The sequence below is a fragment of the Budorcas taxicolor genome, chromosome 13 (assembly GCF_023091745.1).
Source record: "Budorcas taxicolor isolate Tak-1 chromosome 13, Takin1.1, whole genome shotgun sequence".
Lineage (NCBI taxonomy): Eukaryota > Metazoa > Chordata > Mammalia > Artiodactyla > Bovidae > Budorcas > Budorcas taxicolor.
This window is the reverse complement of record NC_068922.1, coordinates 43,230,739-43,256,347: the sequence shown is the minus strand read 5'-3', so window position 1 is coordinate 43,256,347 and position 25,609 is coordinate 43,230,739. Positions and strand designations below refer to the sequence as shown.

The following is a 25,609-nucleotide window of genomic DNA, read 5'->3' as shown; positions in this document are numbered from 1 at the left end:
CAAAGTGGGATCATTATTTTCTTACTTTCAGTTCAGTTCAGTCACTCAGGCGTGTCCAACTCTTTACGACCCCATGAATTGCAGCACGCAAGGCCTCCCTGTCCATCACCAACTCCCTGCATATTTAACTTATATGCAGAGAACATCATGAGAAATGCTAGGCTGGAAGAAGCACAAGCTGGAATCAAGATTGCTGGGGGAAATATTAATAACCTCAGATATGCAGATGACACCACCCTTATGGCAGAGAGTGAAGAAGAGCTAAAAAGCCTCTTGATGAAAGTGAAAGAGGAGAGTGAAAACGTTGGCATAAAGCTCAACATTCAGAAAACGAAGATCATGGCATCTGGTCCCATCACTTCATGGGCAATAGATGGGGAAACAGTGGAAACAGTGTCAGACTTTATTTTGGGGGGCTCCAAAATCACTGTAGATGGTGATTGCAGCCATGAAATTAAAAGACGCTTACTCTTGGAAGGAAAGTTATGACCAACCTAGATAGCATATTGGAAAGCAGAGACATTACTTTGCCAACAAAGGTCCATCTAGACAAGGCTATGGTTTTTCCAGTAGTCATGTATGGATGTCAGAGTTGGACTGTGATGAAAGGTGAGCACCAAAGAATTGATGCTTTCGAACTGTGGTGTTGGAGAAGACTCTTGAGAGTCCATTGGACTGCAAGGAGATCCAACCAGTCCATTCTAAAGGAGATCAGTCCTGGGAGTCTCTTACTTTATAATATATTAAAACACTACTTATTCAGCAATTTGTATTACTGCTGTTTTCCTTTTTTCCATGTTTGTACTTTTCATTCTAATGTGTCCTTTTAAATCCAATTTATTCTAAAGTGCATTTTTAGCAATTCCATCTTCCAGGAGCTGTGCTAATTAGTTGAGCCCACAAAGATAAGCATTCACAGCCGAGTGAAGGAGAACATAGAATTGAAAAGCCTTAGGGAACTTAAAAGCCTTTGAGTACAGAAGAGGAGCTTTCCATGTTTTTTCCATGTTTCATATCTTTTCTTAGAATCATGATATAGCTTTGCAACAACAGGGGCAGTTTTGAGATCTTTCACTGAAACTAAATCTTCATTTTGCCATTATTTGTATTCTCATTTCTCAAAACTCCCTTCCAAACTTCTATTTTGTCTCTTCAATTCTGATCTCCTTCAGTAATTAGGCAGCTGGAGTTGCATGTTAGTGACTAAGTCAAAATCCAGGTGATAGGGGCTTCCAAAGGGATGTACCCCTGATGGACAGAAGCTACAGTGGGATAAGTGTTAACTCAGAAAACCAAACACCCAGCCGATCTTCCCTGGGCGTGTCCTGCTAAGGACACAGAAGTCATTCAGTGGAGGGTCAGTTAATGACCTACTTGTAATTCAGTTTTTTGAAATTATAAGGACGATGAAATGGGAGTTGGAATAGGGAAAACGGCCAATGAAGAGATCAATTTGAAATAAATGGATAATGTCATGGAGAAGAAATGCCCATTAGGGAGAAAACCCACCAGCCACTTAGGGGAGGGGGTCGAAGTAGGTCCCCTGTGACTTCTGAGCACTGATGCACATTGGCCTGCCTGGATCCCTTCAGAAAAACATTAACATGACATTTTATGACTGTCCGTAGGCAAACACCAACGCAGGCTTCTCAGGTTGTTCAGTAGTAAAGGACCCCACTGCCCATGGAGGAGATATGGGTTCAACCCCTGGGGTGGGAAGATCCCTTGGAGAGGGAAATGCCTGGGAAATCCCATGGACAAAAGAGCTTGGTAGGCTATAGTCCATGGGGTTGCAAAAGAGTCAGACAGGACTTCGTAGCTGAACAACAAAACATGTGTGTAATGCATGATGGATTCATTCTTATATAGCTATTATTAATATAATAATTTTCCCCTGATACAAAAAGAATTAAAGAAGAAACATGTTCACAGGTCCCTGAAAGAATAGTGGGCTGCAAGCAATGTGCCCTTTGTATATCCTGGGTCCCTCCACCCTCCACCCTCCACCCTGAGAGGAGGCAAACTAGTAGTGAAATCACCATGATGTCAAATCTGGGGATTCTACTGATGGACTGTCCTGGGCACAAGTCACATTTCTGTTGGTCAGAGATGGAGCTCTGGAGGAAACCTCTGGCCTGAGGTCTGCAGGAAGCTCCTGGTTTATGCCTACACTGGAAATCAGTACTCTCTTCCCAGAATTAAGCTTTTGAAACGCTTAGTTCTCCTGCTGACCTGCCTGCTACAGAAAACAGCGTATGTGTGAAATATCTGCAAGTCACTTATAATAGTATCTCATTATATCTTATATTTCTGTCGATGCCATCAATTGCTTTCTTTTTTTCTTTAATTTTAAAATCTTTAATTCTTACATGCGTTCCCAAACATGAACCCCCTTCCCACCTCCCTCCCCATAACATCTCTGTGGGTCATCCCCATGTACCAGCCCCAAGCATGCTGTATCCTGCGTCAGACATAGACTGGCGATTCAATTCTTACATGATAGTATACATGTTAGAATGCCATTCTCCCAAATCATCCCACCCTCTCCCTCTCCCTCTGAGTCCAAAAGTCCGTTATACACATCTGTGTCTTCTTCCTGTCTTGCATACAGGGTCGTCATTGCCATCTTTCTAAATTCCATATATATGTGTTAGTATACTGTATTGGTGTTTTTCTTTCTGGCTTAGTTCACTCCGTATAATCGGCTCCAGTTTCATCCATCTCATCAGAACTGATTCAAATGAATTCTTTTTAATGGCTGAGTAATACTCCATTGTGTATATGTACCACTGCGTTCTTATCCATTCATCTGCTGATGGACATCTAGGTTGTTTCCATGTCCTGGCTATTATAAACAGTGCTGCGATGAACATTGGGGTACATGTGTCTCTTTCAATTCTGGTTTCCTCGGTGTGTATGCCAAGCAGTGGGATTGCTGGGTCATAAGGCAGCTCTATTTGCAATTTTTTAAGGAATCTCCACACTGTTCTCCATAGTGGCTGTACTAGTTTGCATTCCCACCAACAGTGTAGGAGGGTTCCCTTTTCTCCACACCCTCTCCAGCATTTATTGCTCACGGATTTTTGGATCGCAGCCATTCTGACTGGTGTGAAGTGGTACCTCATTGTGGTTTTGATTTGCATTTCCCTGATAATGAGTGATGTTGAGCATCTTTTCATGTGTTTGTTAGCCATCCGTATGTCTTCTTTGGAGAAATGTCTATTTAGTTCTTTGGCCCATTTTTTGATTGGGTCGTTTGTTTTTCTGGAATTGAGCTGCATAAGTTGCTTGTATATTTTTGAGATTAGTTGTTTGTCAGTTGCTTCATTTGCTATTATTTTCTCCCATTCAGAAGGCTGTCTTTTCACCTTGCTGATATTTTCCTTTGTTGTGCAGAAGCTTTTAATTTTAATTAGATCCCATTTGTTTATTTTTGCTTTTATTTCCAGAATTCTGGGAGGTGGATCATAGAGGATCCTGCTGTGATTTATGTCGGAGAGTGTTTTGCCTATGTTCTCCTCTAGGAGTTTTATAGTTTCTGGTCTTACATTTAGATCTTTAATCCATTTTGAGTTTATTTTTGTGTGCGGTGTTAGAAAGTGATCTAGTTTCATTCTTTTACAAGTGGTTGACCAGTTTTCCCAGCACCACTTGTTAAAGAGATTGTCTTTACTCCATTGTATATTCTTGCCTCCTTTGTCAAAGATAAGGTGTCCATATGTGTGTGGATTTATCTCTGGGCTTTCTATTTTGTTCCATTGATCTATATGTCTGTCTTTGTGCCAGTACCATACTGTTTTGATGACTGTGGCTTTGTAGTAGAGCCTGAAGTCAGGCAAGTTGATTCCTCCAGTTCCATTCTTCTTTCTCAAGATTGCTTTGGCAATTCGAGGTTTTTTGTATTTCCATACAAATCTTGAGATTATTTGTTCTAGTTCTGTGAAAAATATGGCTGGTAGCTTGATAGGGATTGCATTGAATTTGTAAATTGCTTTGGGTAGTATACTCATTTTCACTATATTGATTCTTCCAATCCATGAACATGGTATATTTCTCCATCTATTGGTGTCCTCTTTGATTTCTTTCATCAGTGTTTTATAGTTTTCTATGTATAGGTCTTTAGTTTCTTTGGGTAGATATATTCCTAAGTATTTTATTCTTTTCGTTGCATTGGTGAATGGAATTGTTTCCTTAATTTCGTTTTCTACTTTCTCATTATTAGTGTATAGGAATGCAAGGGATTTCTGTGTGTTGATTTTATATCCTGCAACTTTACTATATTCATTGATGAGCTCTAGTAATTTTCTGGTGGAGTCTTTAGGGTTTTCCATGTAGAGGATCATGTCATCTGCAAACAGTGAGAGTTTTACTTCTTCTTTTCCAATTTGGATTCCTTTTATTTCTTTTTCTGCTCTGATTGCTGTGGCCAAAACTTCCAGAACTATGTTGAATAGTAGCGGTGAAAGTGGACACCCTGGTCTTGTTCCTGACTTTAGGGGAAATGCTTTCAATTTTTCACCATTGAGGATAATGTTTGCTGTGGGTTTGTCATATATAGCTTTTATTATGTTGAGGTATGTTCCTTCTATTCCTGCTTTCTGGAGAGTTTTTATCATACATGGATGTTGAATTTTGTCAAAGGCCTTCTCTGCATCTATTGAGATAATCATATGGTTTTTATTTTTCAATTTGTTAATGTGGTGAATTACATTGATTGATTTGCGGATATTGAAGAATCCTTGCATCCCTGGGATGAAGCCCACTTGGTCATGGTGTATAATCTTTTTAATGTGTTGTTGGATTCTGATTGCTAGAATTTTGTTGAGGATTTTTGCATCTCTGTTCATCAGTGATATTGGCCTGTAGTTTTCTTTTTTTGTGACATCTTTGTCAGGTTTTGGTATTAGGGTGATGGTGGCCTCATAGAATGAGTTTGGAAGTTTACCTTCCTCTGCAATTTTCTGGAAGAGTTTGAGTAGGATAGGTGTTAGCTCTTCTCGAAATTTTTGGTAGAATTCAGCTGTGAAGCCGTCTGGACCTGGGCTTTTGTTTGCTGGAAGATTTCTGATTACAGTTTCAATTTCCGTGCTAGTGATGGGTCTGTTAAGATTTTCTATTTCTTCCTGGTTCAGTTTTGGAAAATTGTACTTTTCTAAGAATTTGTCCATTTCTTCCACGTTGTCCATTTTATTGGCATGCAACTGCTGATAGTAGTCTCTTATGATCCTTTGTATTTCTGTGTTGTCTGTTGTGATCTCTCCATTTTCATTTCTAATTTTATTGATTTGATTTTTCTCTCTTTGCTTCTTGATGAGTCTGGCTAATGGTTTGTCAATTTCATTTATCCTTTCAAAGAACCAGCTTTTGGCTTTGTTGGTTTTTGCTATGGTCTCTTTTGTTTCTTTTGCATTTATTTCTGCCCTAATTTTTAAGATTTCTTTCCTTCTACTAACTCTGGGGTTCTCCAATTCTTCCTTTTCTAGTTGCTTTAGTTGTAGAGTTAGGTTATTTATTTGACTTTTTTCTTGTTTCTTGAGGTATGCCTGTATTGCTATGAACTTTCCTCTTAGCACTGCTTTTATAGTGTCCCACAGGTTTTGGGTCGTTGTGTTTTCATTTTCATTAGTTTCTATGCATATTTTGATTTCTTTTTTGATTTCTTCTGTGATTTGTTGGTTATTCAGAAGTGTGTTGTTCAACCTCCATATGTTGGAATTTTTAATAGTAGTTCTCCTGTAATTGAGATCTAATCTGAATGCATTATGGTCAGAAAAGATGCTTGGAATGATTTCGATTTTTTTGACTTTATCAAGTTTAGATTTATGGCCCAGGATGTGATCTATCCTGGAGAAGGTTCCATGAGCACTTGAAAAAAAGGTGAAATTCATTGTTTTGGGGTGAAATGTCCTATAGATATCAATTAGGTCTAACTGATCTAATGTATCATTTAAAGTTTGCGTTTCTTTGTTAATTTTCTGTTTAGTTGATCTGTCCATAGGTGTGAGTGGGGTATTAAAGTCTCCCACTATTATTGTGTTATTGTTGATTTCCCCTTTCATACTTGTTAGCATTTGTCTTACATATTGCCGTGCTCCATATTGGGTGCATATATATTTATAATTGTTATATCTTCTTCTTGGATTGATGCTTTGATCATTATGTAGTGGCCTTCTTTGTCTCTTTTCACAGCCTTTGTTTTAAAGTCTATTTTATCGGATATGAGTATTGCCACTCCTGCTTTCTTTTGGTCTCTATTTGCGTGGTATATATTTTTCCAGCCCTTCACTTTCAGTCTGTATGTGTCCCTTGTTTTGAGGTGGGTCTCTTGTAAGCAGCATATAGAGGGGTCTTGTTTTTGTATCCATTCGGCCAGTCTTTGCCTTTTGGTTGGGGCGTTCAACCCATTTACGTTTAAGGTAATTATTGATAAGTATGATCCCGTTACCATTTACTTTACTGTTTGGGGTTCGGGTTTATACACCCTTTTCGTGTTTCCTGTCTAGAGAATATCCTTAAGAATTTGTTGGAGAGCTGGTTTGGTGGTGCTGAATTCTCTCAGCTTTTGCTTGTCTGTAAAGCGTTTGATTTCTCCTTCGTATTTGAATGAGATCCTTGCTGGGTACAGTAATCTGGGCTGTAGGTTATTGTCTTTCATCACTTTAAGTATGTCTTGCCATTCCCTCCTGGCCTGGAGAGTTTCTATTGAAAGATCAGCTGTTATCCTTATGGGAATCCCCTTGTGTGTTATTTGTTGTTTTTCCCTTGCTGCTTTTAATATTTGTTCTTTGTGTTTGATCTTTGTTAATTTGATTAATATGTGTCTTGGGGTGTTTCGCCTTGGGTTTATCCTATTTGGAACTCTCTGTGTTTCTTGGACTTGGGTGATTATTTCCTTCCCCATTTTAGGGAAGTTTTCAACTATTATCTCCTCAAGGATTTTCTCATGATCTTTCTTTCTGTCTTCTTCTTCTGGGACTCCTATAATTCGAATGTTGGAGCATTTCATATTGTCCCGGAGGTCTCTGAGATTGTCCTCGTTTCTTTTAATTCGTTTTTCTTGTTTCCTCTCTGATTCATGTATTTCTACCATTCTATCTTCTATTTCACTAATCCTATCTTCTGCCTCCGTTATTCTACTATTTGTTGCCTCCAGAGTGTTTCTGATCTCATTTATTGTGTTATTCATTATATTTTGACTCTTTTTTATTTCTTCTAGGTCCTTGTTAAACCTTTCTTGCATCTTCTCAATCCTTGTCTCTAGGCTATTTATCTGTGATTCCATTTTGATTTCAAGATTTTGGATCATTTTCACTATCAATATTCGGAATTCCTTCTCAGGTAGATTTCCTACTTCTTCCTCTTTTGTTTGGTTTGGTGGGCAACTCTCCTGTTCCTTTACCTGCTGAGTATTCCTCTGTCTCTTCATCTTGGTTATATTGCTGCGTTTGGGGTGGCCTTTTTATATTCTGGTAATTTGTGGAGTTCTCTTTATTATGGAGCTTCCTCACTGTGGGTGGGGTTCTATCAGTGGCTTGTCAAGGTTTCCTGGTTTGGGAGGCTTGTGTTGGAGTTCTGGTCAGCGGAGCTGGGTTTCTTCTCTCTGGAGTGCAGTGGAGTGACCAGTAATGGGTTATGAGACATCAAAGGTTTTGGAATAATTTTGAGCTGCCTGTATATTGAAGCTCAGGGGAGTGTTCCTGTGTTGCTGGAGAATTTGCGTGGTATGTCTTGTTTTGGAACGTGTTGGCCCTTGGGTGGAGCTTGGTTTCAGTGTAGGTATGAAGGCATTTGATGAGCTCCTATTGCTTAATGTTCCCTGAATTCAAGAGTTCTCTAATGTTTTCAGGCTTTGGATTTAAGCCTCCTGCTTCTGGTTTTCAGTTTTATTTTTACAGTAGCCTCTAGACTTCTCCATCTATACAGCACCGATGATAAAACATCTAGGTTAAAGATGAAAAGTTTCTCCACATTGAGGGACACTCAGAGAGGTTCACTGAGTTACAAGGAGAAGAGAAGAGGGAGGGAGTAGTTAGAGGTGACTGGATTGAGATGTGGTGAGATCAAAAGAGGAGAGAGCAAGCTAGCCAGTAGTCACTTCCTTATGTGCGCTCTATAGTCTGGACCGCTCAGAGGTATTTACGGAGTTATACAGGGAAGAGGAGAGGGAGGAAGTAGACAGAGGTGACCAGGAGGATAAGAGAGAGGAATGAGAAGGAGAGAGACAAATCCTGCCAGTAACCAGTTCCTTAGGTGTTCTCCACCGTCTGGAACACACAGAGATTCACAGAGCTGGATAGAGAAGAGATGGGGGAGAAAAGAGACAGAGGCCACCTGGTGGAGAAAAAGGAGAGTCCAAAGGAGGAGAGAGTGGTCAAGCCAGTAATCTCGCTCTCAGGTAAACTTGGGTAGTGAAGTTTGGGTTTTTAAATGTACAAAATTGACAACAAAAACCTAAGAGCAAAGATTAAAAATCTGTTTTTGAAGACAATGGTCTGCTTTTCTGGTTGCCTGATGTCCTCTGCCAGCCTACAGAAGTTGTTTTGTGGAGTTTGCTTGGCATTGAAATGTTCTTTTGAGGAATTTGTGAGGGAGAAAGTGGTCTTCCCGTCCTATTCCTCCGCCATCTTTACAGTTCCCTCCCACTTTGTTGTTTTGAATTCAAGTTTATACACCCTTTCTGTGTTTCCTGTCTAGAGAACATCCTTTAGCATTTGTTGGAGAGCTGGTTTGGTGGTGCTGAATTCTCTCAGCTTTTGCTTTTCTTTAAAGCTTTTGATTTCTTGATGGAGAAGTTTAAATAAAGTGTCTGAACTTCTGAAACCATGCCTTTCCTTTTAAAAATAAGCAGTTTATGAAACAGCATAGACTTAAAAGTAAAAATACTCTTGTTTCCTGATCATTGAAATAATACATATGTATGACAGAATATTTAGATAGAGAAGGGACAGGATAGGAAATAAAGATCAGCTGTGTTTACCTATTCAATAATACTTACCTTCGGTGCATTTAGCTTGTAATTTTCCTAGACACATATGTGAGTTTGTTTGTTTACAAAGACATATAAACTTCAATGTACAGATTGCAACTTCATTTAAAACAGCCTAAGTGTCTTGGTAAGCTAATAATATGATTTTTAAAATCCAGTATTATATTTTGCTTCCTGTATAGCAAGCAGCACATCTTAGTCATTTATGTAATTTCTTATTTGTCTGCCCATGCTCAGCATTTTGATGAATCCTTACATATATTGAGTTTATTCATTGGTCATTAAGCAAAACTTTATTGACATTCTTTAGAAAGACATTGTCATATCAACAAGTGTCAATAAGTGAAATGAGAAATGTCTTGAGTCATTAGTCTCATAGAGAATGAGACTGTGAATGAAATCAGAAGAATTTAACTGTTAGAAATGGGTAAGTGCTTGTTGAGATAATTCTGCACAATCTCTCCCATTTCTATACTTCTGTTAGACAGAGGCATCAACTACACTTCATTTCACACAACTTTTCATTTGTAAAACACAGCCTTGAAACACAGAGACAGTGGCTCCCTGCATTTCTCTGGCACAGAGAATGCTTATTCCAGGAAGGAAGAGTGTTCATGGAACATTTAAGAGCCAGAAAGTGGACTGATGTGGGTGGAAGTTAGTGAAGTAGGGAGACAGGAGATGAAGACAGGTCAGAGAGCTGGTGGGGCAGAGGGTCCTTGTCACATAGGCTTTTAAAGGACTTACTGTGAGGAAAATGAAGAAGAATATTTCCAGAACCCTGCTCCCCGATCCCCCCTCGTAGCCAATGGCCACCCTGGCCCATCCAGATAGCCACCTCTGTACCCTCACTGCTCACTCTGCCCACTCTGCCCAGCATGGGTGGCCATCTCCCCAGGGGGAGTGAACTGGATCCAGATGCACTGAGGGGCCATCTGTGGGCTAGAGGGCACACAGACTGCCCAGTAAACGGGCTGAGTCCTGGGCAGTGTCCAGTGACTCCCTCAGCCTGTTTCAGGAGCAGGAGCTGGTGCATGTCTTAGGAGAGTAGTCATGTTCCCAGGCCTCCTGTGGGTCCCCCTGGGTTCACAGCAGCTGTGGGGCTGTGACTTCCCGGGGTCGTCCCAGGGCTGCAGTGCCCAGTGTGTGGTGTCTCCAGGGTCTCTCCAGGGAGAACCTCTGAACCCCTGTTCTTCCTCCTCGTCTGAGGCACTCCTGTGGGCTCAGTCCTGATCTAACGGCTTCTCTTCCCTTCCCACCCAGCTCCATGGGGATGTTTCCATCCAGCCTTGGTATGGAGGAGTCTTCCTGCTTGTGTCGTGTGTTTTCAGGAGATGGGACCCCCTAGTGTGCCTCTGGGGGAGCTGAGCTCAGCGTCCTCTTGCCCAACTGGAGCTCCTCCCCAGGACAGTGTTTGACATTCACTGTGCACCAAGTGTGGCTCCTGTGATTGTCCAGGAAGAGTCGGTGCTGATTTTGTTTCTTCCTTACATGGATCAGGCTTCCCAGGTAGGGCAGTGGTAAAGAATCTGCCTGACAGTGCCGGAGATATGGGTTCGATCTCAGATCCAGGAAGATTCACTGGAAAAGGAAATGGCAGCCCACTCCAGTATTCTTAGCTGCAGAATCCCATGGACAGAGCAACCTGTGTGGTTACCTTCCATGGTGTTGCAATAGTCTGACTTAGCGACTAAACAATAACAAAACTGTTCCATGGCTCATGTTTTTCTCTCTTTTTTCACCTTTTTTTAAGCTTTGTTGTTTCAGCTTTCTTTATTGTATGCCTTTTCTCTCTCTCCCTCTGTGTGTTCATGACTGGGTACTTGGACAAGAACAGGACACCCACTGTTTGCAGATTTGTACCACATCCTGATTGTCCTTCACTAGCTGGCATGGCATGTGCCTGATCATGGGATCAGCCCAACAGGAAACTAAGGGAAACTCAGTTCATTTCTGAGTCAACAACTTACCTGGCCCATGAGAGCCTTTTTGATTCTGGGGAATTTATGATTGTTTTTGAATGCCTTCGGTTCAGTTCAGTTGCTCAGTCGTGTCTGACTCTTTGTGACCCCATGAAACGCAGCACTCCAGGCCATCTTGTCCATCACCAGCTCCTGGAGTTTACCCAAACTCATGTCCATTGAGTTGGTGATGCCATCCAACCATCTCATCCTCTGCCATTCCCCTCTCCTCCTGCTCCCAGTCTTTCCTACCATCATGGTCTTTTCCAGTGAGCCAGCCCTTCACATCAGGTTGCAAAGTATTGGAGTTTCAGCTTCTACATCAGTCCTTCCAATGAACACCCAGTACTGATCTCCTTTAGGATGGACTGGTTGGATCTCCTTGCAGTCCAAGGGACTCTAAACAGCCTTCTCAAACACCACAGTTCAAAAACATAAATTCTTCGGCACTCAGCTTTTTTATAGTCCAACTCTCACATCCATATATGACTACCAGAAAAACCATAGCCCTGACTAGATGGACCTTTGTTGACAAAGTAATGTCTCTACTTTTTAATATGCTGTCTGGGTTGGTCATAACTTTCTTTTCAAGGAGTCCAAGTAGTAAGCATCTTTTAATTTCATGGCTGCAGTCACTATCTGCAGTGATTTTGGAGCCCCCCCACCAAAAAAATAAAATCAGCCACTGTTTCCCCATCTATTTGCCATGAAGTGATGGGACTGGATGCCATGATCTTAGTTTTCTGAATGTTGAGCTTTAAGCCAACATTTTCACTTTCTTTCACTTTCATCAAGAGGCTGTTTAGTTCTTTTTCACTTTCTGCCCATAACAATTCCTTACTATCCCCCAAATCCATACCCTCGTTCTATCAGAATTTTACATGGTCTTGTGTGTGGCTCCACCCTTACTCCCTGGCCCTGGCCCCATATATATCTAGTTCCCCTGTAGCTGTAATGAGCCACTCCAGCTGCTCTTCAGTTCAAGCTCAGAAATAAGTGAAATGGACACCAGTTCCAGGCAAGTGCCAAGTAGGGGAAAATATTGCAGGTAAGGATTTCTGCGATGAGTCTGCTTTGAGGGAAGTAGCAGGGTGCTAAGCCGCCGCATTTTGCAGATCAAGGTGGCTCTGTTCAAGTCAGGGGAGAGATGATTGTGAAAAGGAAAACACACAGAAATATCCTTGCAGTCTTCTGGATCTTCCCTAGTTGCGTGTTCACTTTGTTGCTGTAGATGTTTGTTTGACTATTTCCCAGAACTCCTATGATGTTTTTCAGGTGCTTTCTCTTTCCATACTTTCCTTTCCAAGGGAGACGTCACTCCTCCTAGCTCACTATTTTGCTGACATCACTCTATGTGTTCAATTGAATTTTCCTTCACAACATCCCCTTGTACCAGTGCATCATGATTTCCCTTACTGTTCCCAAATTTGTTGCAATTTCAGATGTTTATAGGTTTTTATTTTATGAATAATGCTTAGCACAATAATAAACTATGTAAGATATGTAATGATTACATAATAAGAGTACTCTAAAAAGTTATGTAACTTAGTACAAGGTATAAACAGTCAAGAGTCTGTTTGAACCTGCACATGGTATCCACAAATTGTTAATGATTAACGCCAATAAACACTTTGCCCAAATGTCTGGTTTTGGTATCCTTTTCAGAATTTCACCCTAGTCAGGTCTGTAAGGGTTTCTCAGGTGGCCCAGTGGTAAGAATTCGCCTGCCAATGTAAGTGACACAAGAGACCTGGGCTGGATATCTGGATCAGGAAGATACTGTGTTGTTGGAAATGGCAACCCACTCCAGTATTCTAGCCAGGAAATTCCATGAACTGTGGAGCCTGGCTTGGTACAGTCCATGGGATTTTAAAAGAGTCAGACATGACTTACTGATTATACCTCCACCACCATAGGTGTGTAAAGCAAAATAATATTGCTGATGGAAAATTTAAAAAGGCAAATTTGTTTTGTTCCACAGTTTGATTCTTTATTAAGAGATTACATTTTGGAAAATGCTTAATAATTAACACTTTAAATTTTTTTTTATTTATTTCTTTTTTAATTGTTGTTATTATTTTTTTACTTTACAATATTGTATTGGTTTTGCCACACATCAACATGAATCCGCCATGGGTGTACATGTTTTCCCAATTCAAACCTCCCTCCCACTCCCCCCCCCCCCCCCCACCCGACACCATCCCTCCGGGTCATCCCAGTGCACCAGCCCCAAGCATCCTGCACCCTGCTTTGAACCTAGACTGACGATTCGTTTCTTATATGATATTATACATGTTTCAATGCTATTCTCCCAAATCATCCCACTCTCTCCCTCTCCCACAGAGTCCAAAAGACTATTCTATACATCTGTGTCTCTTTCGCTGTCTTGCATACAGGGTTATAATTACCATCTTTCTAAATTCCATATATATGCGTTAGTATACTGAATTGGTGTTTTTCTTTCTGGCTTAGTTCACTCTGTGTAATAGGCCCCAGTTTCATCCACCTCATTAAAACTGATTCAAATGTATTCTTTTTAATGGCTGAGTAATACTCCATTGTGTATATGTACCACTGCGTTCTTATCCATTCATCTGCTGATGGACATCTAGGTTGCTTCCATGTCCTGACTATTATAAACAGTGCTGCGATGAACATTGGGGTACACGTGTCTCTTTCTATTCTGGTTTCCTCAGTGTGTATGCCCAGCAGTGGGATTGCTGGGTCATAAGACAATTCTATTTCCAGTTTTTTAAGGAATCTCTACACTGTTCTCCATAGTGGCTGTACTAGTTTGCATTCCCACCAACAGTGTAAGAGGGTTCCCTTTTCTCCACACCCTCTCCAGCATTTATTGCTTGTAGACTTTTGGATCACAGCCATTCTGACTGGTGTGAAATGATACCTCATTGTGGTTTTGATTTGCATTTCTCTGATATTTTAATTGTGTGACTAGTGTGTCTTTCTGAACTATGAAGTAGTTTTTTCAGTTGATGTTTGATCAAAAGTGGGCTTCATAATTAAAAAAGTGAATTGACTGTTATGTGGAGGTGTCTGTGTAATGTTTGGTCAGTAATTGTTTGGCAGATATTATCATTATATAACTTAAGTTTTTTCTGATTAAAAAAAAATTGTACTGGATTCAATTCTCTTCTTACTCTCTGGGCACTGGTTTAATCCTTATCCTCCTCCAGTGTATCTGCTAACATTGGACAGTCAGCTGGGGTGTTAATGTCCTGTTATTTATAACCTGTAAAAGCAGAAGAAAAGATCAGTCTGCTTATTCAGATTAGAAACAGGCAATGGATCCCAAAGGCCAGAGTGTAAAGCTAAATGATAGCCATTTCATTCCTGTCCTGGGATTTGGCACCACTGTACCTAAAGAGTAACAGAGGTAGTTTGAGGTTGAGATAGAAATAGTAGTAGATGTAACATAATTGGAAAGGACTTGCATTGTCAAGCACTAAGCTCCTGTGTGACTCTGGGAGGGTCACATGGTTCCACTAACCAGGCTAAAACCACGCCTTGTGAAAGGGGAGAGAGCATCCAATCTTCACTCTGCATCAGGGTCTGAGGCTGTGCTCACCTGCAGATTTCTCTGGGTTCCCCTCCAGTTTCCATTTCTTTCCCAGCTTAGCAGAAGCAGTGAGACTCTGCTGTCCAGAACATTGACTGTCAGCTGCTTCTCTCTGAGGGGGATTGCAATGGCCAGGTTTCTCTGTATATTTTAGTAGTTTCAGAACTCCTTCCTCCTTCCAAAAAGACATGACCTAGAGAAATATTTGAGGTACAAGGTCCTGAAGATGAAATGGCTGAAAACTAATGGGAGGGAATTGCTTTTCTACTATGAGTGTCTGCTTGGTCCCAGGCCAGACACACTGCAGCTGCAGTTGTGTTTTTCGTTATACTTCTGTTTCTGCTTGACTACTTCTTCTAATGGGAATTGTAGTGTCATTTGAGGGGATAAGCTACAGTCTTACAGGCCAGGCTTTGTAAAGTATTTTTGGGTTTTGTTGTGTCTTTTTATTAAAGTATAGTTATCATTGCTTGGAAATGAGGGGCCAGTGGACAAGTTTCTAGACTGGAAGCCAGACAGTTTTCTGTCCCTCTGGTCTTTAGAGTAGGTAGCTGTGACAAGGGGCTGCTACTGCTACTGCTAAGTCACTTCAGTCGTGTCCGACTCTGGGTGACCCTGTAGACGGCAATCCACCAGGCTCCCCCATCCCTGGGATTCTCCAGGCAAGAACACTGGAGTGGGTTGCCATTTCCTTCTCCACTGCATGAAAGTGAAAAGTGAAAGTGAAGTCACTCAGTTGTATCTGACTCTTAGCGACCCCATGGACTGCAGCCTACCAGGCTCCTCCATCCATGGGATTTTCCAGGCAAGAGTACTGGAGTTGGGTGCCATTGCCTTCTCTGGGCAAGGTGCTGACAGGTCCTTAACTTGTGTCTCACTTCTTTGTCTATAAAACAGAAGGAAATATTCAGAGGTCTTTTCAAGACAGAAGACAGGGCTTGTTTCCTTGTGGTGCAAAGTGGGATGAGGGGAGGGAAGGGACCAGGCTATACTGAAGCTTACTGGTTCATTTCTTGGTACATTCCCAAATAACTGAGTATTTAAGAAAAACCAGGGCCCAACAGAGGGAAGTTAGACCAGTTATCTAGTTCCTTGAAACAGGAAAGATTCTGAATCCAATAAAAAGAAATGGAGTATTATGTAGCATTAAAAACAAAGTTAATCCTGCCATTTGCAACCACACAGATCAACCTGGAGAACATTAAGTGAAATGAGAGAAGCCAGAAATAGAAAGACAAATACTTCATGATCTCTATATGGGTGAAATCTGAAAAAGTGGAACTCACAGAAGAAGAGAGTAGAGAAATGGTGACCAGAAGTTGAGGACAAGGCTGGGAGAAAAGGGAAAGATGTTGGTCAAAGGGAACAGACCTTCAGTTTGAGATGAATAAGTCTTGACCCCTGATGTTCAGCACGGTGACTCCAGTTAATAACAATGGATTCTATCTTGAGATTTGCAGATTTGAAAGCAGATTTTCAGTGTTCTCACAACCCCCCTCACGAGTTAGCTATGTGAGGTGATGGATCTCCCGGTAGCTTGATTGTGATCATCAATAACAGTGGATAATTATAAGCAGTACTGACAGTATTTTACCTCTAGTGCCACCTGGTGCTGGTTGTAAAGAACCTCGCTGCCAGTGCAGGAGACATAAGAGGTTAAGGGTTCAATCCCTGGGTTGGGAAGAACGCTGGAGGAGGGCATGGCCATCCACTCCTGGATTTTTGCCTGGAGAAAACCTTGAACAGAGGAGCCTGGTGGGCTTTGGTTGCCATAGGGTGGCAAAGAGTTGGACATGACTGAAGCACCTTAGCTTCCATGCACTTGTGTGTAAATATCACTTTGTATACCTTAAATATATATATATATTTATAAATATATTTATATATAAATTTATATATATATAAATATATTTATATATAAATTTATATATATATAAATATATTTATATATAAATTTATATATATATATATTGGTGTATTCTGTGTGGCTTCACTGGTAGCCAGAAGTCTTAGAAGTTTTCACCTTGTTTCTTGATGCTTTTACCATACATCTCGTACCTTTGTCAATTTTGCTTCAGACATCTCACAATATAAATCCTATTCATGGGTTCTAACAGCAAATCATTGAACCTGGAGGTAGCCTTTGGGTCCTCTGATCAACCACCGATTGCCTGAGGTTGATGAGTTCCTGGGTGTCCATTTAATTGCTGACCAGGGACATTCAGGAAACTGTCATGGGTTCATCACATGCATACAGAACTACCCAAAGAAAAGTTGAATCTTGGGAAGATCAAAGCTTGTGCTTTAACAATCTTTTAACCCATGTGAATATGTAAGTATTATCTTTGTTGCTCATGTAGGTTACTAATAGCGAAGCTCTGGAGGCAACCAAATTTGCTATAGAGGTTGGGTTCCACCATATTGACTGTGCTCGTGTGTACCAAAATGAAGAGCAGGTTGGCCAAGCCATTCGAAGCAAGATTGCAGATGGCACTGTGAAGAGAGAAGACATTTTCGATACTTCAAAAGTGCTGTGTGTGTGTCGTGTGTGTGCACATGTGGGCAACTGATTGTGCCCAGGTGACTATTGTATAATAATATCATTGTTTGGTAAAGAGTTGTTTGGTGACCCATGTTTATTGTTACATTCCTAAAGTATTGGAATTCCCTGGTGGTCCAATGGTTAAGACTCAGTGCTTTATTGCCATGAGCCCAGATTCAATCTTTGGTCAGTGAAGTAATACTCCAAAATCCATGTTTTAAGCAACTGCCACCGCCTCCCCACCCCCCCGCCCCCAATTTTCCTAAAGTATTATTAACACAGTTTCCATTCTTTAATCTCTGCAGCTTTGGTGCACTTTCCTTTGACCAGATTTGGGCCGACCAGCCTTGGAAAAGTCACTGAAAGATCTCCAACTGGACTATGTTGATCTTTATCGCATTCATTTCCCAGTGGCCATGAATGTTGGAAATTTGTGTAATCACTTCTATAGTACTTCTTTTTTGCAGAATGTGTATCAATTTGCATGGATTGTTGAATTAAAGATTTGTCTTAGTAGGTTATAGCAAGGGTTTCACTAGAGTAGAATCCCCCTAATAATCATTCGCTATCATCTTTTTACTGATTTTCTTTGAATCTGTTACAGGCCTCCCAGAGAAAGGAGTTAAAGAATCTCTAAATGTCTACCTCAAAAATTTGAGGAAATAGAAATAGGTAGGTTCTGCACATAGTCTTGAATATGACTCCTGAGTCTCTAGGGATTTCATGAAACAAGAGTTTGGTGCAGCCATGATGAACAATGACACTATCTTACATCAAATGTGATGAGTTCTTATCCCTTTTCATCCTTTTGAGTTGAGCAGATTTGGTGGGTGCCCCATCTGGGTGCTAAAACTAGCAGACATCATAGAGACTTGGGAAAGTTTGCCTACACTGTTGCTTGTCTCCATGATGAAGTTTGTAGACTGCACTTAGACTTTAAGAACTGTATTATTATGTAGACGGGAGTTTCCTGGCAGTCCAGTAGTTAAGACTCCATGCTTTCACTGCTGAGGAAAGTTGACTTGAGGGAAGGTGTTCAATCTACGTTTGGGGAATTAAGATCCCACAAACCTGAGGGAACAAACAAACAAACAAACCCCGCAATGAAACTACAACAACAAAAAACTGTGTTATATAGAACTCTTGATTATAAGTTACAGAAATCTACTCAAGCCATCCTATGCAAAATAGCTTAGAGGACTATGTAGATGGGAAGTCCAAGTCATGGATAGATTTATGAACTTGCTATACTCTTCAGAAATGTCTATTTTTTCTATCTCTTATCATGGCATTGGAGGCTTTCCCTGTGGCTCATCAGTAAAGAACCTGCCTGCAATACAGGAGCTGCAGGAGATGTGGGTTTGATCTCTGGATGGGAAGATCCCCTGGAGGAGAGTCTGGCAACCCACTCCAGTATTCTTGCCTGGAGAATCCCATAGACAGAGGAGCCTCGTGGGCTACAGTCCATGGGGTCACAAAGAGTCAGAAATGACTGAAGCAATTTAGCACATGCACATGATGGCATTACTCATGATTTGCTTTTACTGAACATTGGTGACATTTTCGACTGGTGGCAAAAATGGTCTTGGGGCAGCTCAAGGCTCATGGTCATGAACGTTTGAGAGCATGTCTGGATCTTCCACATTCCATATAAACCTAACCAGAGCCTTGCTGGTTCACATGCCTGCCTAGGGCATCTGATGCTCAGATGGAAAAGGAAGTCTGATTATCTAGTCACATCAAGATTGAAATTTTTGTTCTGGAAATTATGTCACATAACTTACTGCCTTTTCCAGCTCAAGAGAAGCATTTCAAAAGAGACAAGTACAAGGAACAGACAAAATCTGCAAAAGTTGTGGGAATTCCCATTTAGGACCTAGAAAAACATATTTATTACAACATATATATATATATATATATATATATATATATATATATATATATATATATAGTGTAAGAGACTAGAATATGCCTCCCTCCTAAAGACATTGCTTACAACTCCATATATGCAAATACTAGTATCCAGAATATTGTAACACCTACCTCATGGAGGTTTACTACCTGGTGCCAAGCAGCCAGGCTAAATGTAGAGATATTACTTTGTGACATCTCTAAAATGACTACCTCTATTCCAGCCAGAGGAGGAATTATTTCCAAAAGATGAAAATGGAAAAATGATATTAGACTCAATGGATCTCTGTCGCACGTGGGAGGTGAGTCTGGGGAGGAGCAAATCAGGGGAGGAGCCAGGAGAGGGGGGACCTCCTTCATTTCTTCCACCTGTGAGAATGGGCTGTGGACCATCAGACTCAGCAGTTCATGAATCTAAGGGTTGTGATGCTGGGGTTTTGGGGAGGAAACCATTGCTGGAATGCTCACAGAGAGGAACGAAGGAGGAGAATATGGGACAGGGAAGACGGGCATCTCTTTCCTTCCATATGCTATGTCTTCTCAGGGATTTTTCTAAGGAGGAAATGGTAATTGTTGTTTTTGTGTCACAACTTCTTTTTTCCTCTTGATAAGCAATGCTAATTCTTGATGGGTGACCCTGTTGACAGATAATTTTTCAGCATTTATTTTTGCTCTATTGCCCATTCTAAATGACTGCACACCCCCCTCTTCTTCCCTAGGCCCTGGAGAAGTGTAAGAATGCAGGGCTGATCAAGTCCATCGGGGTGTCCGACTTCAACCACAAGCTGCTGGAGAAGATCCTGAACAAGCCGGGGCTCAAGTACAAGCCCGTCTGCAACCAGGTGAGCAGCTCGGCTCCTCTCCCTCCTGCTCTTCACAACCTCCCTCTTGCCATGGGGCCTGATGTCTGTCTGTCCTCCCCTCCTGTTCATCTGGCCTTTGTGGACAGAATGTTCTAGAGGGCAGAGCCTCTGTGTGGATGGAATACTATGAATAGAACCCACAGTGGTACCTCTGTTTGATAAAGTCTGGGTGGAAAAGCTGGTGGGGGGGAGGGTCCTGCTAAATTGTGGTGGAGACTGAGGAAAGGTAAGGGACGTGAAGAAGGGTTAGACTAGTCACCCAGAACTTAGAGGAAGGTGGTGTTCACCTGAGCCTAAAGGGTGTCCAGAAATGGATGTTGAAAGTGCCCGGGAGGGAACTTACAGATGGGAAGGAGGACCACGAAACATGGCATAGAGTGTAAAGAAAGTTAAATCGGACAATATTGGTTTAAAATTTGTGTGGGGTTTGGATGGCTGAATCCTTAGTCTTAGTGTTTCAGCTTTTCTGGGTCTTCAGTACCGAAAATGTGCTGAAAACTATGAAAGTCATCCAGGTGAAAGGCTGAATTTAACGGCTCATGGTGATATTAACAAACAATAAAATATTTACTCAGAAACGTTTACTCATATGTAGAGCTCACCTTGTGATTACTCAAGCTTGGAATGGTTCTCTCATTCACGTTTATCATAAAATTAACTTTTAAGTACACTTTTCTCTATTTCTAGCTTGATGTTGATATTTCAAGTTTACATTTAAGTTGTAGTTTTTCCTTTAGCATTTTTTAAACTTTTAATTCTCTGTTTTATTAATATTACTTTCCCATATAATCTGACACTCTTCTCTGTTGGCATTCTACAGGTGGAATGTCACCCTTATCTCAACCAGGGTAAACTGTTGGATTTCTGCAAGTCCCATGATATTGTTCTTGTTGCCTATAGTGCTCTGGGATCCCAAAGAATAAAAGGATGGTAATGAACCCTAAGGAAGACAACACGGTGTTTACCTAAAATTCAGTTTTTGATGAAATGGTTTAAATCATACAGTACTCAACAATAACTGAGAAATAAAGAAAAAATTCCATGAGTTTTGCAATCTTGGTCTCAACTCAATCATGAATCTGAATTACATGCAGAACTTTGTAAACACAGAAGGGGAGGTGACTCAGTTGAGGTTCTGATTCAGTTTGTCTTCAACTAAGTCATGGAATTTGTATTTCTAAGAAGATTCCAGGTCATACTGATGATGCTGGTCCCTGGAGCACACTTTGAGAAGCACTGGTCTAGAGTGGACCTACTTGGTCTGTTTGAGAGGCCTCCTTAGAAACTGAGGATTTAGTCTCAGTTCCTCAGCATTTCTGAATTTCCTCCCAGGGTGAACCAGAACCACCCTGTTTTCTTGGAGGACCCAGTTCTTTGTGCCATTGCCAAAAAGAACAAGCAGGTCCCAGCTCTGATTGCCCTTCTCTACCAGATACAACGTGGGGTTGTCGTTCTGATCAAGAGTTTCAACAAGAAGCAGATCAAAGAAAACATACAGGGGCTGTGGGTAGAGGGTTTCTAAGGAATATCCTTCACGAGGGTCATTCTTTGTCCGTCTCTGAAGACTTTCCTTGAGTCAAGACAAGTTACCTGTTCTCCCCTGTGCATGAATGCCTTGTGTGTGTTCCTGGTAGTTTTCTCCTCCTGATGTGGCAACAGGAAAGGTGGCATGGCTGGAGAGGGTTAATGTTGGACAAATGTGTGTGCTCAGTTGCTCAGTCTTGTCTGACTCTTTGTGACCCCATGGACTGTAGCCTGCCAGGCTGGTCTGTCCATGGGGGTTCTTAGGCAAGAATACTAGAGTGGGTCTCCATGCCCTCCTCCATGGGATCTTCCCAACCCAGGGACTGAACTCAGGTCTCCCACATTGCAGGCAGATTCTTCACTGTCTGAGTCACCAGGGAAGCCCAAGAACACTGGAGTTGCTAACCTATCCCTTCTCCAGGGGATCTTTCCAACCCAAGAATTGAACTGGAGTCTCCTGCATTGCAGGCAGATTCTTTACCATCTGAGCCAAGGTTGGACAGATAACAGAGATTTATTTCCAGTGTTACTTCTGCAATTTATTCTGTCAACTTGTGCAAATGACCATCTTATTATCTTTGTTCTCAGTTCATGAAATTGTGAATTTTTTAGGCTGTTTGGACTGCTCCAACAAAATACCATGGATTGAGTGGCTGAGAAAAAATGACTTTTCTTTCTCACATTTATGAACCTGCAGTCTTGAGGTCAGGGGGCTTGTGTGGTTGGTTGAGGGCCCTCCTCCAGGTCACAAGCTTCTCCTTGTAATTTAACATGGTGGAGGGGAAAACAGTATTTCCCTGAATACTAACAAGGTTGCATGTTCATACATTTAATCTCCATGAGTTTCTGCCTTCGAGAAGCTCCTTTTCAAGACTTTGTCCACTTAGGACAGTGTTGTTTCTTTTTAGACTTCTGTGTGGGAGACCTACATTTTCCCCTTAGTGTAGCTGCACAGAAAACTCCCCAATTTCAGAATTTAATGTAGAGAACAGTTATGCTTCTCTTGATTCTGTGGTTGACAGTCAGCCTGCACTCAGCTAAGCTGTTGTCCTCTTAGCTGGGTTCACACATGCATTTGCAGTTCAGTGCAGAGCAGCTCTGCAGTTCAGCTTTAGCAGGTGGATGTGGCTCTTGTTGGAGGAGCATGCATGCTTCTCTGCATAGTTTTTCATATATGTTTGGCTAGACTGTTGTCAACCGATTGGTCTTCATCTCAGCACAGTGCTGTGCTCCCAAGTCAGTGATTAGGGAAAAAATCCTCTTCCTGTCTGAGATCAGATCTGGCTCAGCACCTCTGGGAAATATCACTGTTCAGTGCCACAGGTTACAGGTCAGGCCAAGTCAAGGGGAAGGGAAATTGTCCCCTGAACAATTGTTTCTATTTTTCCATTTAAATTGGTTCTGTAATCTAGCTGAAACTGATTATCTAAGATAATATGAAAATAGATACATATACTTTTCAGTTCAGTTCAGTTTAGTTCAGTCGCTCAGTCGTGTCCCATTCTTTGGGACCCCATGAATCACAGCACACCAGGCCTCCCTGTCGATCACCAACTCCCGGAGTTCACCCAAACCCATGTCCATCGAGTCGGTGATGCCATCCAGCCATCTCATCCTCTGTCGTCCCCTTCTCCTCTTGCCCCCAATCCCTCCCAGCATCAGGGTCTTTTCCAGTGAGTCAACCCTTTCCATGAGGTGGCCAAAGTACTGGAGTTTCAGCTTCAGCATCAGTCCTTCCAATGAACACCCAGGACTGATTGCCTTTAGAATGGGCTGGTTGGATCTCCTTGCAGTCCAAGGGACTCTCAAGAGTCTTCTCCAACACCACAGTTCAAAAGAATCAATTCTTTGGTGCTCACCTTTCTTCACAGTCCAACTCTCACATCCATACATGACTACAGGAAAAACCATAGCCTTGACTAGATGGGCCTTTGTTGGCAAAGTAATATCCCTGTTTTTAAATATGCTATCTAGGTTGGTCATAACTTTCCTTCCAAGGGGTAAGTGCCTTTTAATTTCATGGCTGCAATCACCATCTGCAGTGATTTGGGAGCCCAGAAAAATAAAGTCTGACACTGTTTCCACTGTTTCCCCATCTATTTCCCATGAAGTGATGGGACCAGATGCCATGATCTTTGTTTGAGCTTTAAGCCAACTTTTTCACTCTCCACTTTCACTTTCATCAAGAGGCTTTTTAGTTCCTCTTCACTTTCTGCCATAAGGGTGGTGTCATCTGCATATCTGAGGTTATTGATATTTCTCCTGGCAATCTTGATTCTAGCTTGTGCCTGTTCCAGCCTAGAGTTTCTCATGATGTACTCTGCATATAAGTTAAATAAGCAGGGTGACAATATACAGCCTTGAAGTACTCCTTTTCCTCTTTGGAACCAGTCTGTTGATCCATGTCCAGTTCTAACTGTTGCTTCCTGATCTGCATACAGATTTCTCCAGAAGCAGGTCAGGTGGTCTGGTATTCCCATCTCTTTCAGAATTTTCCACAGTTTATTGTGATCCACACAGTCAAAGGCTTTGGCATAGTCAATAAAGAAGAAATAGATAATTTTCTGGAACTTTTTCCATGATCCAGTGGATGTTGGCAATTTGATCTCTGGTTCCTTTTCTAAAACCAGCTTGAACATCAGGAAGTTCATGGTTCACATATTGCTGAAGCCTGGCTTGGAGAATTTTGAGCACTACTTTACTAGCATGTGAGATGAGTGCAATTGTGCGGTAGTTTGAGCATTCTTTGGCATTGCCTTTCTTTGGGATTGGAATGAAAACTGACCTTTTCCAATCCTGTGGCCACTGCTGAGTTTTCCAAATTTGCTGGCATATTGAGTGCAGCACTTTCACAGCATCCTCTTTCAGAATTTGAAATAGCTCAACTGGAGTTCCATCACCTCCACTAGCTTTGTTCATAGTCATGCTTTCTAAGGCCCACTTGACTTCACATTCCAGGATGTCTGACTCTAGGTGTGTGATCACACCATCATTATTATCTGGGTTGTGAAGATCTTTTTTGTACAGTTCTTCCATGTATTCTTGCCATCTCTTCTTAATATCTTCTGCTTCTGTTAGGTCTATACCATTTCTGTCCTTTATCAAGCCCATCTTTACATGAAATGTTCCCTTGATATCTCTAATTTTCTTGAAGAGAGCTCTAGTCTTTCCCATTCTGTTATTTTCCTCTATTTCTTTGCAGTGATCACTGAGGAAGGCTTTTTTATCTCTTCTTGCTATTCTTTGGAACTCTGCATTCAGATGCTTATATCTTTCCTTTTCTCCTTTGCTTTTCACCTCTCTTCTTTTCACAGCTATTTGTAAGGGCTCCTCAGACAGCCATTTTGCTTTTGCATTTCTTTTCCATGGAGATGTTCTTGATCTCTGTCTCCTGTACAATGTCACGACCCTCCGTCCATAGTTCATCAAGTACTCTGTTTATCAGATATAGTCCCTTAAATCTATTTCTCACTTCCAATGTATAATCATAAGGGATTTGATTTAGGTCATACCTGAATGGTCTAGTGGTTTTTCCTACTTTCTTCAATTTAAGTCTGAATTTGGCAATAAGAGTTCATGATCTGAGTTGCTGTGAGCTCCCGGTCTTGTTTTTGCTGACTGTATAGAGCTTCTCCTTCTCTGGCTGCAAAGTGTATAATCAATCTGATTTCGTATTGAGTCAGGAGTGTCCAAAGGCAATGTTTGGAAAAAGAAGATTTTAGTTTGTTTTCTGTCACAAGTGATTCACTTAGAAAGATAAAGGACTGATGCACTATAATGTTTATGAAGTGGACAGAGAAGGAGAAGGTGTGGGAAGGAAAGATGAGAACTCAGGAGAGGGTCCCAGGTTGTTCTCCTGGAAGCTGAGGACAGACACGGCTTCCCTGTCCCCTTCTCGTGTCTCTATCCAGCTGGAATGTCCTCCAGTCTCCAGAGGGGAGGCTGTCTCCTTGGGGGAGAGGTTAATGCAATTGTTCCTTCCTTCCAGGTGTTTGACTTTAAGCTGAGTCCAGAAAACATGAAAGCAATTGATGGGGGAACTGTAAAGATGGCGGAGGAATAGGACGGGAAGACCACTTTCTCCCTCACAAATTCCTCAAAAGAACATTTCAATGCCAAGCAAACTCCACAAAACAACTTCTGTAGGCTGGCAGAGGACATCAGGCAACCAGAAAAGCAGACCATTGTCTTCAAAAACAGATTTTTAATCTTTGCTCTTAGGTTTTTGTTGTCAATTTTGTACAT

General features: G+C 41.4%; 1 pseudogene; it reads left to right on the top strand.

Annotated features, from left to right (window-relative positions):
• Nucleotides 1–14,249: 14,249 nt before the first annotated feature.
• On the top strand, nucleotides 14,250–21,415 carry LOC128058204 (dihydrodiol dehydrogenase 3-like; annotated as a pseudogene).
• The last annotated feature ends 4,194 nt before the right edge of the window (nucleotides 21,416–25,609 follow it).